This window comes from Hypanus sabinus, chromosome X2 (assembly GCF_030144855.1).
Source record: "Hypanus sabinus isolate sHypSab1 chromosome X2, sHypSab1.hap1, whole genome shotgun sequence".
Taxonomy (NCBI): domain Eukaryota; kingdom Metazoa; phylum Chordata; class Chondrichthyes; order Myliobatiformes; family Dasyatidae; genus Hypanus; species Hypanus sabinus.
Genome location: NC_082739.1, coordinates 32,089,387 through 32,106,409, shown reverse-complemented (window position 1 = coordinate 32,106,409; position 17,023 = coordinate 32,089,387). Strand labels below are relative to the sequence as shown.

Below are 17,023 nucleotides of genomic sequence, written 5' to 3'. Positions count from 1 at the left end.
GGCCCTCCAAGGACTTGTGCTTGGCTCAATGATCCCCCCCCCCCCCCGAGCAGCCGTTGCACATCTGACTGAATGAAGACCCTGTCCCCCGCGCTGTACCTCCTGCTTTTAGTTGCCACAGGTTTACAGTCGGGGGTCAGGTTGGCGAACAGCGGTGGGGGAGGGATCTTGAGGGTGGAGAGGCTGCAAGTGATGTCAGTAGCGCAGCTGTCGGCATGGTGCTGGATGGGATGTGTGGTTCGGTGTGTGTGTGTGGTCAGTAGCGGGGTATGTGAAGAAGTCCCACCAAACTGAGGATTCCTAACAGTGAGTGGTGGGAGGGGCCTGTCATATGCCATAGTCACACTTTCGAGATGGCTCTGGAAGTCCAGCCCCAATAGCACAGGCGCGCACAGTTGAGGCATGACCAGTAGCGCAAAGTTCCAATATTCTGTGCCCTGCACCACCAATGTCACTACACAACCCACCCGGATGTCTGTGGAATGCGATCCAGAAGTCATGGTGACCCTCTGGCTTACCGGCTGTGTCACAAGTCCGCAGCATTGCACCGTGTCCGGGTGAATAAAACTCTCAGTGCTGCCCATGTCAAACAGGCAGCTAGTCCTGTGCCCCTCCACCAGGATGTCCATCATTGACCTTGCAAGCTGGTGTGGGGCGCTTTGGTTGAGGGTTACGGTGGCCAGAGTTGAACTGCCGTCTTGGTGCCCGGTAAGCACCGGTGGGTAGCGGGCAGGGCATGCTGGCGCTGACAAAGATGGCCGCCCCCATCCGAGCATGCAAGATGGCGGCCCCCATGCCTCGCACGAGGTGGGCAGGCAAGATGGAGGCCCCATGCCTCACATGCAGCACTGCCCGACCCCGCTCCTGGCTTAGACTTACAGACTTTGGCGAAATGGCCCTTCTTCCCGCAGCTGGAGCAGGTCACTTCTCAGGCCGGGCAGCGATTTCGGGGGTGCTTTCAAGTCCGCAGAAGTAACACTGCGCGGGTGTTCGACTGGCTGCAGCTGTGGTCGGGTTTGGGGAGTTTGTGGAATCGTGACTAGCAGCGGCGATGGTGAATTCGCTCGCGGGAACCGGCAGCGGCGGGGTCTGAGGTGTCCACGGAACTGGCGGGGAATCACGCGGCTGGACCGCATCAGCATTGTGCAGAGCAGCCTCCAGTGTGTCGGCCATCTCGATCGCCGAGCGTAAGGTAAGATCGGCTTTTTCCAGCAGCCGCTGGCGCACATACCCTGACCTGATTCCTGTAACAAAGGCATCTTGTATCAAGAGTTCCGCATGCTGTTCCGCCGTGAGAATTTTGCAGTCACAAGTTCGGACGAGTGTCTGTAGGGCTCGGAGAAACTGGGCGCTCGATTCTCCAGGCCGCTGTTGCCGGGTAGCTAAACGATGTCTTGCGTAGACGGTGTTCACCGGCCACAGGTACTGTCTTTTGAGGGTGTCCAGTGCCCCTTCGTAGATCGGCAGGCCCCTGATAAGTGAGTATACTTTCAGGGTGATCCTCAAGAGGAGAATTCGGTGCATAACAGCGGGTTCAGTTGCACTAACCTCCTCCAAGTATGATTGGAAGCATGCAAGCCAGAGTTCAAAGGCAAGAGCTGCTTCAGGGTCTTGGGGGTCCAAATCCAATCTTTCCAGACATAAAACGCTTTCCATGTTTTAAAACTTCCAGTCAATAAAATTGATGCACCATCAATAACTCTCTGAGACGTAAAGGCAAGATATCAGCTTTTATTGCTGGAAGAAGGAACAAGCAGTGGTTGAGCACCACACTGCATCCTGAAGACTGAGAGGCCGGGCTCAGGCCTCAATCACCTTTATACCGGGGTCTGTGGGAGGAGCCACAGGAGCAGTCAGCAGTGGGGCATGTCCAGACAGTATATGTAGTTCACCACATCGTCATCATTATGTGCGGTGTCAAAGTACCGAGCACAAAAGCCTTATGACACAAAATAGTTTATTTCTTACCTTTGGTAATTATGTGTAACATCTTATGTCATATTATTTGCAGTGCTGATATTGTTTTCTTCATCGTCTCCAGTCAGGATTTTATAAACTTTTTTTAAAGACACCTTGCTTCTGTTGCTCTTGAAATTTTCACTAGTTTTCCCATTCAATCTGCTTCAGCCCGAACTCAAAAGATAGATGTAGAATAAACTACAAATGAGCTCCAGTTAATTCACCCTTCAGCATCCTGTTGGCCATAGAAATAGCTCCCACCTTACATCATAGCTTGTGTTGACCAGTCCTGTGAATCTACTCTGCACCCTCTCCAATCCACCAATCCAATCATGACTCCTCCGTGCCTTAACTCCATTTGTCAGTGTTTACTCTCAATACATTGATTTGGGCCAAACCCGCTGTGGGTGCTGGAACCTGGAGGAAAAAGAAAGGTGCTGAAGATATTGAACGGTCAAGCAGCAACTGTGAAGGGAAATGGACAGCTGAAGTTTCAATTGACACCTTTCATCTGAACTGCCAGTCCCAAAATGTCATTGGTTCAGTTCCCTCCACAGAAGCTGCCTGATGCACTGAATTGGTCCAGCAGCTTATTAATGAACTAGAGAACACCACCTCACTACTTTTTTGCACTACTTATTTAATTACATACATCACTTCTTAATGTAATTCAATCTTTTCATTATTCTGTATTCCAATGTACTGCTGCCACAGAACAGCAAATTTCATGTCATATGCCAGTAATATTAAACCTGATTCAGATTGTGATTCTGTTCTTCTGCTTTTGACTATGACTGAATGACTTCAAATGCCAGAAGTAGGACATGATACTGTACCTATTAATTCATTTCGGTATATTCACTCAGAAAGGATGTTAGATTGTATAGTCTCTGAAAGGGTTCAGAATGATGGATGTATTGGGCAAAATTTACATTTTTAGTGTTAATGTAAACAAGTGATATTAGATTCATTGCTCATTATACACTTACTGCAATGAAAAGGAAGGGTACGAGAACAACACATTGAATCAGAGAAGAGTTACAAACGGGTTGAGAATATTCAGCTCATTGACACCACTATAATCGTCACACTGAATGTTTGAAAACGGATAACATCAGTTTGTAGATTGGTACCTGCATATTAAGCGGAACAGCTGTGCAATAACTTACATTTTGGAAGTAATTCATTTTAGCCTCACTCGGCAAAACGAAAAGCAAACCATTAGAGGAAATTTGTTCAACGACATCTTTCAATTTCAATGAATAAAAAAAGAACAAATCTTTTAAATCAAATGAGAACTGAAGGGAGATGGGCATTTGGAGGCAAGCGTTGCAACTTTATTGAGATGATTGACCTCATATTGGTCACAGTCAGCAGTCTTGGATGTACGATTTTTCTCAACTTATAAACTAATATCTTCAGAAGGGCTGTATTCTCTGCATCCTTGGCACAGTCTCCTATTTACTTGTGCCTTTATTTATTTCCCTGCCTCTGCACTACTATTCTGCTGATATTCAATGTTCCTTCTCTTCCACATCAGGATAAAATATTCATCCATACAAATCCAATAAAAAACCTGGGTCCACTGCAATTTCCTTATCGCCACAATAGGTCTACAGTAGATGGGATCTTAGTGGCTCTCCATGCAGCCTTGGATCACCTGAAAAATACAAATATCTCTGTCAAGATGCTTTTAATTGATGCACCTACTGCTTAGAGTTTAACACCATCATTCCTACAGTCCTGATCAAAAAGCTCCAAAACCTGGGTCTCTGTACCTCCCTCTGCAACTGGATCCTCAGCTTCCTCACCAAGAGACCACAGTCTGTGTGGATTGGAAATAATATCTCCAACTCACTGACAATCAACACTGGTGCACCTCAGGGGTGTGTGCTTAGCCCACTGCTCTACAGTCTCTACACCCATGTCTATGTGGCTAGACATAGCTCAATTACCATCTATAAATTTGCTGATGAAACAACCATTGTTGGCAGAATCTCAGGTGGTGACGAGAGGACACACATGAGTGAGATATACCAACTAATTGAGTGGTGTCGCAGCATCAACTTTGCACTCAATGTCAAAAGGACCAAAGAGTTGTGGACTTCAGAAAGGATAAAACAAGGGTACACCTACTAGTCAGCATAGAGAGATCAGAATTGGACAGAGTGAGCAATTTCAAGTTCCTGGGTGTTGTTATATCTCTGAGGGCCTAACCTGGTCCCAACATATTGATGCAGCTACAAAGAGGGCAAAACAGCGGCTATACTTCATTATGAGTTTGAGGAGATTTGGTATGTCACCTAAAACATCTAAAAATGTCTACAGAAGTACCGTGGAGAGCATTCTGACAGGCAGCATCGCTGTCTGGTGTGGGAGGGGCTACTGCACAGGAACAAAGTAAGCTGCAGAGCATTGTAACGTTAGTCAGCTCCATCATGGGCACTAGCCTCCATAGCATCCAAGACATCTTCAAGAGGTGTTGCCTCAAAAAGGCCGCGTCCATCATTGGATGGTCCACCACCACCCAGGTCATGCCCTCTTCTTATTGCTGTCATCAGGGGAGAGATACAGAAGCCTGAAGGCGCACACTCAATGATTCAGGAACAGCTTCTTCCTCTCTACCATCCGATTTATGAATGGACATTGAACCCATGAACACTTCCTCACTACCTTTTTTGTTTCTTTATTTGCAGTACTTATTTCATTTAACTATTTGAGATATATACATATTTACTGTAATTCACAGATTTTTCCTTAATATTATCATGTACTGCTGCCACAAATTTAAAAAAAAATTCATGACATATGCCGGTGATATTAAGACCAGAACCAGAATCAGGTTTATTATCACCAGCATGTGACGTGAAATCTGTTAACTTAGTAGCAGCAGTTCAATGCAATACATAATACAGAAGAGAAAAAATAAATAATAATAAATAAAATAAAAGATATAAATAAACAAGTAAATCAGTTACGTATATTGAACAGATTTTTTTTAAATATGCAAAAACAGAAGTACAGTATATTAAAAAAAAGTGAGGTAGTGTCCAAAGATTCAATATCCATTGAGGAATCGGATGGCAGAAGGGAAGAAGGTGTTCCTGAATCGCTGAATGTGTGCCTTCAGGCTTCTGTATCTCTTACCTGATGGTAACAGTGAGAAAGGGTGCTGGAGATCCTTAGTAATGCACACTGCCTTTCTGAGAAAGCACTTCCTAAAGATGTCCTGGGTATTTTGTAGGCTAGTGCCCAAGATGGAGCTGACTAGATTTACAACCTTCTGGAGCTTCTTTCGATCCTGTGCAGAAGCCCCTCCATACCACACAGTGATGCAGCCTGTCAGAACGTTCTCCACAGTACAACTATAGAAGTTTTTGAGACATAGGAGCAGAAATAGGCCATTAGGCCCATTAAGTCTGCTCCTCTCAGCCCCATCTCTTGTCTTCTCCCTGTATCCCTTCATGCCATGACCAATCAAGAATCTATCAACCTCTGCCTTAAATATACATAAAGACTGGCCTCCATAGCTGCCTGTGGCAATGAATTCCACAGATTCACCACCTCTGGCTAAACAAATTCCTCCCCATCTCCACTCTAAAAGGACACCCCTCTATTCTGAGGCTGTGTCCTTTGTTCTTAGACACTCCCAGCATAGGAAACATCTTCTCCACATCCCCTCTATTAAGGCTTTTTCACTGTGCAATAGGTTTCAACAAGTCATCCCTCATGCTTCTGAATTTCAATGAATACAGGCCCAAAGCTATCAAACACTCCTCACATGACAGGCCATTCAATCCCGGAATATTATTCGTGTAACTTCTTTGAACCCTCTCCAGTTTCAGTGCATCCATTCTAAGATAAGGGGCCCAAAACTGCTCACAATACTCCAAGTGAGGCCTCACCAGTGCTTGGTAAAATCTCAACATTACATCCTTGCTTTTATATCTAGCCCTCTTAAAATTAATGCTAGCATTGCATTTGCCTTCCTCACCACAGACTCAACCTGCAAATTAACCTTTAGGGAATCCTGCACAATTCTCCCAACTGCATTTTCACCTCAGTTTTTTTTTGTATTTTCTCTCTATTTCATTTTTTCTACCAAAGTGCATGGCTGTACACTTCTGACACTGTATTCTATCTGCCTCTTGTTTGCCCATTCACCTAATTGGTGGAAGTCCTTTCATAGCCTCTCTATTTCCTCAAACTACCTGCCCCTCCACCTATCTTTGTATCCTCTGCAAACTTTGCAACAAAGCCATCAATTCCATCATCCAAATCATTGAAATATAACATAAATCGGTCCCATCACTGACTCCTGTGGAACACCACTAATCATTGGCTTCCAACCATAAAAGGTTCCATTTATTCCCATTCTTTGCCTCCTGGCCTCCTGTCAGTCAACCAGTGCTTTATCCATGCCAGTATCTTCCCTGCAATACCATGGGCTTGTAGTTTGTTAAGCAGCCTCATGTGTGGCACCTTGTCAAAGGCCTTCTGAAAATCCAAACACACAACATCAACTGATTCTCCTTTGTCAATCCTGCTTATAATTTCTTCAAGAATTCCAACAGATTAATCAGGTACGATTTTCCTTTGAGGAAACCATGTTGACTTTGACCTATTTTATCATGTGCCTCCAAATACCTGGAAACCTCATCTATAACAATCGACTTCAAGGTCTTCCCAACCACTGAGGTCAGACTAACTGGCCTATAGTTTCTTTTCTTCTGTCTCGCTCCCTTCTTGAAGAGTGGAGTGACATTTACAATTTTCCAGTCTTCCTGAACTATTGCAGAATCTAGTGATTCTTGAAAGATCATTACTAATGCCTCCACAATCTCTTCAGCCACCTCTTTCAGAACTGTGAGGTGTACACCATCTGATCCAGGTGACTTATCTACCTTCAGACCTTTCAGTTTTCCAAGAACTTTCTCTCTAGTTATGGTAACTTCACACACTTCATGTCCCCTGACACCTGGAACTTCCACCATACTGCTGTTGTCTTCCACAGTGAAAACTGATGCAAAATACTTAATCAGTTTGTCCGCAATTTCCATGTCCCCCATTACTACTTCTCCAGCATTGTTTTCCAATGGTCTGATACCTACTGTCGCCTCTCTTTTACACTTTATGTGTCTGAAGGAATTTTTGCTATCCACCTTAATATTATTGGCTAGCTTACCTTCGTATTCCATCTTTACCTTCTTAACAACTTTTTACATTTGCCTTCTGTTGGTATTTGAAATCTTCCCAATCCCCTAATTTCCCACTACTTTTTGTTCTATTATTTGCTTTCTCTTTGGCTTTTAGGTCATCCCACGCAATGGCATCTAAAGTTGTATACTTATTATTGGGGGGAACGGCCACAGGCATACTCTGCACTGGCTGTGCATTTCCCCTCCTTCTCCCAATTACAGTCACCCAGTTATCTGTCTCCTGCAAACTAGTGGTGACTAACCCCTCTCTATCACCTCATCATTTTCCTGTACGAGTTGAAGATCATCAAGCTTTAGTTCATTTGTTAATACGTTCTCTCAGGAGTTGCAACTCAGTGCACCTGGCACTCTTATGATCACCTGGGACACTGGAGGTCGCCCAGACTTCCCACATCCCACACAGAGTACAAAACACTGCGCCTGGAGCTGTTCTCACTGCACTACTATGCCCTAACAGATGAGGAATGAACAAATAAGTAGAGAGAGAGAGAAAGAGAGAGAGTAACTAACAAGACAAAGTACCTTACCCAAGTCCGATCTCACTTAAGCCTGATGAGACAAAGCTACTCTGAACACTGGCATGCTCAAAAGAATGGCCATTCCACTTGTTACTGAATTATTCTTACTGGCCCTTTCTGATGAATCCCTCTTGCTAATCGGTCGCTCCTCAACTCAGGGAAACTGTGATGAAACTCTGCCTTTGAAATCTCGAATGCCCTCCTGATTTAATGGTAACTCTTTTGATGCAGCTCTGGCGTGGGTTGTCCAACTCAGAGAAAACTGACATGAAGCTCTGCTTTTAAATCTCGAACATGAACCAGACTGGACGGTAGCTCTTTTTACGCACTGCCTCGTGCTGATTGGTTGCTTCTCAGCTCAGAGAAACTGCCAAGAAACTCTGCCTTTGAAATCTCAATTGACCTCTTGATTAAAGGGTAGCTCTTTTTACTTAGCCCTGGCAGGGATTGTGATTGTGATTGTGATTCTGAAATGTATAGCAGATATCCTTCTTTCAGAAAACTGAAGGCAACAATACTGTAACAAGTAAAATCTGTCTACAGTGAGACTTTTGACTTCACTAGTCTGCAAAATGATGACTTTTATTTACTTATAGATTCACTGGAGTTTACTTCCCGCACTTCACTTGTGGTGTTCTACAAACGTTGTACTCTGTGCCCTCATTGAGATCTTTGATTGCATGTGATGTCAAGCACAGTCTCCCTGGATTGATAAGCCTATGGGTCATTGTTATTCAAAGTTCAAAGTACACTTACTATCAAAGTCCGTATACATTATACAACCCTTACAGGCAGCCACTTAAACAAAGATGCCTCAAAAGAACCCATTTAAAAAAATGTCAAACATCCTATGTGCAGAGAAAAAAACACAGATCATGCAAACAATAAAAGTAAGCAAATAGCTTCAGAACTAAAGTTTTACCAAAGACACAAAGCCAGGCATCACTGCAGCAATTTGGCACGGCACTCAATTTGGGACTTTCCTCATTCTCAAGGGCACCACAACTCTGTCTTGGCTCTACATTGGCCCTTGCCTCAATCATGCCCTCCCTGCCCCTCCACCTCCACCACCACTCACCTCTGCTTTCCTTGACCATTTCTCACCTGCACTCTGCCACTGCCTTCACTCGCCTCTCCATTGTTAGCATTGATCATTATTTTTTTAGAGGTGGATCAAATAGTTTATTCAGTGGAAAGGGGTAAACGGGGAGGCTCTGCTCTCACATGCAGGGCCCTCCAGGCAGTCAGTGGACCCCGGTTGGGGATATATTTGACTCCACAGCCATAAGGAATCAGCCGCTTCTGTGCCACCATCTCGTCAAAGTCCTCTGCGTTGAACTTTGTGAAACCCCATTTCTTGGAGATGTGGATCTTTTGCCGGCCTGTGCAGAGCCTCGACGCCGTGCTCCTTATTCTGGATCTTGGTGCACACTGACATGATGACCTGGCCGATGTTCACCCGGGCCATGGTGCCCTGGGGCTCCCCAAATACACCCTGCATGCCTGTCTGAAGCCTATCGGCTCCAGTGCAGGACAACATCTTGTTGATACGGATGACGTGGAAGGGATGCAGCCGCATATGGATGTGGAAGCCGTCCTTTCCACAGGTCCTCACCATGTACTTGTTGGCACAGATATGGGCCACCTCCAACACTTCAGATGAGAGCTGCTCATGGTCATCGGACACCATGTGTCCACAGAGCGGGAACTCATCCACCTCGGCCTTCTTGCAGCCCAAGTCAAAGATCCAGATCTTTGGGTCTGGGACACCACGGCAGAACCATGACTTGGGGTACAGCTTGTCCTTGCAGTATCTGTAACATCGCGCGGGTCGGTGTAACATCGTGCCTCACACTCACACTCCACAGCAAAAAAGCTGATCATTATTAATAAGGTATTTAGTAGCTTTGTTTGTTTTTTTTTTGCCTCAAATTTCTTGGTGTTCACCTGATGGGGAATCTCACCTGGTCCCTCAACACCAGCTCCATAGCAAAGAAAGCCCAGCAGCGTCTCTACTTTTTGAGAAGGCTGAGGAAAGTCCATCTCCCACCCCCCATCCTCGTCACATTCTGTAGGGGTTGTATTGGGAGTGTCCTGAACAGCTGCATCACTGCCTGGTTTGGAAATTGCACCGTCTCAGATTGCAAGACCCTACAGCGGATAATGAGGTCAGCTGAGAAGATCATCGGGGTCTCTCTTCCCGCCATCACGGACATTTACACTACACGTTGCATCCGCAAAGGAAACAGCATTATGAAGGACCCCATGCACCCGTCATACAATCTCTTCTCCCTCCTGCCATCTGGGAAAAGGCTCCAAAGCATTCGGGCTCTCACGACCAGACAATGTAACAGTTTCTTCCTCCAAGCTATCAGACTCCCCAATACCCGAAGCCTGGACTGACACCTTGCCCTATTGTCCTGTTTATTATTTATTGTAATGCCGGCACTGTTTTTGTGCACTTTATGCAGTCCAGTGTAGCTCTGTAGTCTATTATAGCTTTCTCTGTGTTTGTTTTTTTTACGTAGTTCAGTCTAGTTTTTGTACAGTGTCATGTAACACCATGGTCCTGAAAAACATTGTCTCATTTTTATTATGTAGTGTACCAGCAGTTATGGTCGAAATGACAATAAAAGTTGACTTGACTTGACTTAGTTGCTGGGCACCATCAGCACCACCCTAAACCAATTATTCTCAGACTCCCAGCCTCATGATTATTCAGGTTGCTACTGGTCTTTGCCGCAACTCAGTTTGCTGCTTACCGCTGCATTAAGGAGATTTCCGTATCCCATACACATGGAGAGGAGATGCCCTCAACTTTTTCTGCTGCACACATCCAGAGTAGTTACAGACAACTGACTGCCTTTACAAGTTTCCCCAAATGTCGCCCTCACATTGACCTCTGTAACGACTTCCTGACAGGATTCTACACTGGAGCCCAATAGTGTCACTGTGGCCCCCTGCAGAAAGGATGCTCTTCATGAGCTGTGCAGGTCCCACTATTCACACATGGAACTATCTCACATCCATCATTCTGTTGTGTATTTCATACCTCAGTACTGTTTGAATAATATTTTAAATATATTATTGATTAAGCATTGTTTGTTTGTTTAAATATTTCTTTACAGATTATATCTAAAAGTACGTGAATGGCATACATCACTACACCACCACGTCATACATGTGCGTCTCACTAAAAGTAAAAACAAAACTAAGACACACATTCCTGGCTTCATGTTTTTTGCTATGGTTTGGAGTTACACATATAACATGTTCATTCTCCTGTAACTGGAGGTATTACTTGTCTGGTGTTATGTCCCTTTAAGAGCTGGTTACAAACATCACACCAGTGAGCTACATTGATTCAACTATGAAAATTTGATATGTCAGATGAAAATAAGCACTGTCGGTGTCAGCATGGAGTTTCTGAGAGAAACCAGACAATGGGGCTCTTTGATCCTTGCAAACAGCTATATGAATTCCGCAAGAAGGCATCCATAGTGTTGTTATAACTCTAAATGAACAGCAATGAGAACATTTTTGGTCTGTTCTCTCAAATCCACTGTTCCTTATATTTACCAACATTATTTTAACTACTCCCTGTTTCCTGTTTGTTTTTCTCACACTCTCTCAGGAATTCTCCCATTCATTGTCTTATTCATTCTCTGTTTGCTATTCTTTTGGGGCATGCTTTATTTGCTGGCCTGACTCACATCTTTTTCATCTATTCTCTGTTATTCTATTGTTTAAGAAACAGAATGAGAGAGAATAAGAGTGTGTGAGCATGTGTGAGCGTGTCAGATTTTCTCTCTTTTGCTCAAATCTTTGTACAGCATTTCTCACTCTCACCCCTCTCTCTCTTTCACTGTCTTTTTCCCGTTCTACACCTTTGGACTAAGGATTGGCCTTTGCTTGAAGTCTTCTCCTGATAACCTGAGGACAAATTTTGCTTTACCTGTACTAACACAAATTAAAGTGCCAAAACAATACACCATCTCACTGCCACTTTCCGTTTTTACATCATTGTAAACAAATATGTAAAACCTGACAAGAAATGGGTTGTTTTATGTGGAGTGATGGGGAGGCCTGCTAGAGCTTTATGACATTGATAGACAGCCAGTATCTTTATCCCAGGATTAAAATATATAATGGTGGTGTGCATTTACAGTAAAGTGACAGGGGTTAAGTTCAAAGGAGATATTCAGGACAAGCTTTTTATACAGTGTGGTGGGTACCTGGAGTGGTCTGCCAAGTTCAATGGTGGAGGCAGATACGATGGAAATGTTTAAGAGGCATTTAGATAGGCATGCGAGTGTGCAGAGAATGTAGAAATATGGACCTTCTGTAGAGAAAAGTGGTAAGTTCAGTGAGGCACTTAAATAATGATTAATTTTTACTCTTGTGCTTTACTATTCTATGTTCTATGAATAACTTTGATAAACTAGACAGAAGAAAAATACTGCAGACGCAGGAAAAGAAAGAAAGAGAATGAGGGAAAGAGAGATAGGGAGAAAGAGAGAGGAAGAAAGATAAAGACAGAGAGAAAGTAAGAGAGAATGAGAGAAAGAAAGAACAACCATGTTCTGACAAAGGATCTTTGATCTGAAACATTAACTCTTATTTTTATCTCCACGGCTGCTGACTGACCAGATACAAATGCTGGCTGAACTGAGTGTTTCCAGCTATTTTCATTTTAGTTTTCCAGCATCAAAAGAGTTTTTGTTTTTGATTTTCATTAATGGAACATTAAATGTGTTTGTCATTAAATGCTGCCTGCCTTAACTATGTATATAGAACATGGTTCTCCAAATCTGATACATTGTGAAATGAATTATCACTGCTTTAAAATATCTCACCAAAAAAATAAAGTTTATTATCTGAGAACCTCCGAAGTGTCTCCCTGCTATGCATTGTCTATTGAAACATACATTCCAACTATGCTTCCTGTGAAAAGTGGCTCCATTAAAATTTCATCTCTTTACTCCTAAGGACACTTCCTGAGAAATAATTACCAATGGTTTAAGTATTTGTCAATAATTTCGGCAATCTTTCCCCAACATGAAAGCTGCATTGTAAACATTAAGATCTCTGTCCTGCTGAACAGCCACATCATCAGCAATGCATGCAGTCGGCTAATTAAGAAAATGTAAATGCCACAACAACAAGCAGAAGTAACTCAGTATCTTATTTACCCTGCTGAAGTTTGCTCATCTATTTAGTAAGGGATTTACAGTTCATTAGAAATAGCGGGATAGCTTTCTGTTTGTTCTTTCTGTGAAGATTGGAAGGTCAAAAAGACCAGGGAAGAGTGGAGAGAGACTGAGCAAATGTTTCCGTGCATAGTTTTAAAAGGCTACGGGAAGAACAGAGACATCGAGTTTTGAAGTCTTTGGAAGGAATGTGTGAGATCAGTGGGTTTAATTTTAATACAGTACAGGCTGGAGGGGAACAAGAATATGGAGAGTTAGCTCACAGGCAACAAGGAACATTACATCTCCAGCGTAAATGTGAACACCTCAAATACACAAATGTTGAGATACAAGAATACAGAGGAATTATAACTGCTTTGTGTGTTCTTACCACAACCATGGATGAGTTGGGCCAAAAAGCCTGCTTCTGAGCTATGTTACTCAATGGCTCTATGCAAGGAGAATTAGCTGGAGTTCACACCGCTAAACAACCAGGAATCTTTAAAGAAATTAAAAAGAAATGATCGTGATGAAAGGTCCTAATTCTGAACTGTTAGTTCTTTCTCTTTCCAGAGATGCTGCCTAACCCGATGAGCATTTCCAGCATTTTCTGATGTGATTCTAGATTTCAGCATCTGCAGTATTCTTTTTGAGTTTGATCTCTGAAGGAAAATGCAGTTTTACAATCATCTGGTCAAGATGAGATCAGGCTTGAATATCATATGCCATGTGAGTCAGTAGCCACCTATCTAGGCTCAGGCACAACAAGTAGCCTTGGTGCCAATGTTGGGTAGTTAATGACTTATGTTGCAGTATGCACCAAATATGAAGTGGTGGATTCGAAAAAGGAGAGGGAAAGGAAAACTGGTGCAAATGCATTCCACCATCAAAGTTTCCTGATAATGAAGAGTCAATGTTGGTATCATAACTGGTTCTATTTTCAGCTCTGCCCTTGTAGCTTTTAGCTGCTCTGACTAAATTGAGCACCCACTTTGTGAGCCTTCCATTTCCAGGAGTAAGAATTTGGAATTGTTTAATATTGTCACATGTACAGTGAAAAACTTTTGTCTGTGCATTATCCAGCAGATCATGCAATATGTAAATACATCAAGGTAGAATCTATCCTTAACACATTGCACATAATCACAAGAGGCTGCCGAGCATTTGTAAACTCAACCAGCTCCATCACAGACACAACACTTCCCACCATCATGGACATCTTCAACAGGTGGTTCCTCAGGAAGGCAACATCTCTAAGGACCCCCACCATCCAGAACATGCACTCGTCTTGCTATTACCATCAGGTGAAGGAGTGTGAAGACCCATACTCAATGATTCAGAAACAGCTTCTTCCGCTCCACCATCAGATTTTGGTCCATGAACACTATATTGCTATCCCTTTTATTCTGCACTAGCTGCTTATTTTTGTGATCTTTTATAACTGCATGTCTTTGCATTGTACTGCTACCACAAAGCAACAAATTGCATGTCATATTAGTGATAGTAAATCTGATTCCGATTTTGTAATAAACAGAAATCAGGGTGCAGAGTTTGGTGTAAAAGCCACCAAAAACTGCAATGCAGGTAAACAAATTATGTGTGAGACTCAGAATCGCAGAATGTCCAGTGCCCAATTTGCCTTTAAACATCATGTGGACTAAATCACCTGTGCCTCAATAGGTATTGCCTGTTTTATACCAACCTTCACAAGAGCTTGTAATGAGCTCTTCAGGCCTGTGTAGGGAGCCAGAGAGAGTTGAGTTCTAAGGTTTTAGAGAACCTGAAATGGTTAATTGATGTTTTATTAAGAGTTATTAATCGTTTAGCATTCCTTATGTTTTGCCTGAGCAACTCACTCATTATAATGGTGCTTTCTGTTTAAACTTGTTAAGTTTATTTTGATAGACTCAGGGATTCCATGTTACTTGTATTATTTAAGTGGACACCCCATTAGCACTAATCACGGGGTCCTAGTTATGAGAATGTTACATCTCACAGTGTCAGTTGGCCGAGCCACTGATGTCCTTTTAGAATTATTATGAATAAACTCTGGTTGTTGTCTCTACATCGGAGTCTGTCTTTCCTCCGCAATATTGCCAACGCACATCATGACAGAGCTATCGAAAGTCTGAGCTGACTGCAAGGCTTGGAAAGTACAATTGGCAGTTGTTAGGAAATGGGGCAAACAGCTGAAAAAGTAAAACATAAATTCTATCTTGACTCCTGAGTTTATAGATTGATTAGTGAAAATATAACTGCAGCTGTTCCACATATTTTGCAATTTGTTGATAGTCTGTTTGAGCCCTAAAGGTTTTTTACTGCTTAACCTTCAATGAAACATCTGTTATTTTGACAGAATATGAATATTTGCACATTATTCATGTCACTAGCAAATGCATTTTTATGTAAGTTTAATATGTTACCTTATTTTAAAACAAGGAACAATGAAGAAAATTGGTGGGAGCTGGGCATTATATTTGTAACATTCTGTACTGGAATGGACTGAGAGGTCTTTCAGGACCTGTTCCATTCTCTCATCGTTATTTCTATCTTGAACTTCTACATAACGAGGGGATCTGGATTTTGGGTCGTGTTGTTTGTGGTTGCACTTTTCCACTGGATGTCACATTAAAAGTACAATGCTGCAGATGTTGGAAATCTGAAATAAAACTGGAAAATGCTCAAATGTTCAGCGGGGCAGTTAGCTCCTGAGGAGAGAGTCATTGGATCTGCACTGGTAAATTGATGCAAACATGCTGGTAGAACATATTCTAATCTTAAATGAAGCCTCTTCATCCTTTGTGTGGCATAATATCATCACTTAGGGAATGAGAAGAAGCCCAGGCCTTGAAACTGTTGAAAGAACTAATAGATTGCTACATCCTAAATCAGAGCATGAATTGGAATCAGAATCATGTTGTGAAATTCATTGTTTTGTCACAGCAGTGCAATGTAAGACTTAAGAACTACTACAAGTTACAAAAGTATATAAACAGTGCAAAAGATGAATAGTGATGTAGTGTTCATGAGTAATCAGTAATCTGATGGTGGGGGGATGATACCGTTCCTAAAATGTTGAGTATCAGTCTTCAGGATTCTGTACCTCCTCCCTGATGGTAGTAACATGAAGAGAGCACGTCCTGGTTGGTGAGAGTTCTGTCTACTCTTTCAAGAATACTTCTGAATGTTGAGTTTAAAAAAATTTGAAAGGAATTAAAGTGTTCGGGCATTTTTGGGGTTAGGGCATAAAGCGAGTATTGACTTCAGCAAGCAACCTTCAGATCTGGATATGCATTGAAGATTAAATCTAAAATGCAACTCTCGACAATGGGTAAACAACACTGATTTAAATTCATAATTTGTGTGCATTTGGGTGTCTATCGTACAGGTGCGAAGGAAAGAGGTGTGAAAATGGTGTGTACTTCAAAGTAAATATGGATTTATCAATAGTTCATTGTAAATATGGATTTGTTTGAATTTTCTGTGAACTTTAGCACATAAAATATTGTGTAGGGTTGGACTAAGTAGAGCTTTCCACTGAAAGCGTCTCAATATGATGCCTGCTGTATCTTGTTTTGTCGAATAAAGAGGCTGCTTCATATCTACCAGTACTTTTCCCTGGTGACGTCATTCATGCAACAACAGAAGAAAGAGAAAATGTAACGAAACCTTTTAACACATCATTGAAGTAAATGAACTTATATGGCCCAAGTATAACTTCACAATTCTCAGTTCGCACAGCTTATCGTCCTTTAAGGAGATATCAGGTCACGCTATCAAGCCCTCTGGGCTCTCCCTGTTCCAGGTGGACAGGTCTAAAAACCTCTCTGGGAAGAGTAAAGGGGGTGGGGTATGTTTCCTGGTCAATAATGCTTGGCGTGACCCCCGAGATGTGAATGCTTTCAGATCCTTTTGTTCCCCGGATCTGGAGCACCTGGTGCTGTTGTGTAGACCTTTCTGGCTGCCTAGGGAGTTCACAGCTGTTATTATCACAGCTGTGTATGTTCCGCCACAGGCTTATACTGACCTGGCTCTCAAGGAACTGTATGAGACCATCAGCACCCTGGGGACTGCACACCCAGAGGCTATCTTCATCGTTGCCGGTGACTTTAATAGAGCATCACTGTCTAAAGTCTCT

The 17,023-nt window shown here is 42.7% G+C and overlaps 1 pseudogene; it reads right to left on the bottom strand.

The window, feature by feature from the left end:
* Positions 1–875: 875 nt before the first annotated feature.
* On the bottom strand, positions 876–9,539 carry LOC132385056 (large ribosomal subunit protein uL16-like; annotated as a pseudogene).
* Positions 9,540–17,023: the final 7,484 nt, after the last annotated feature.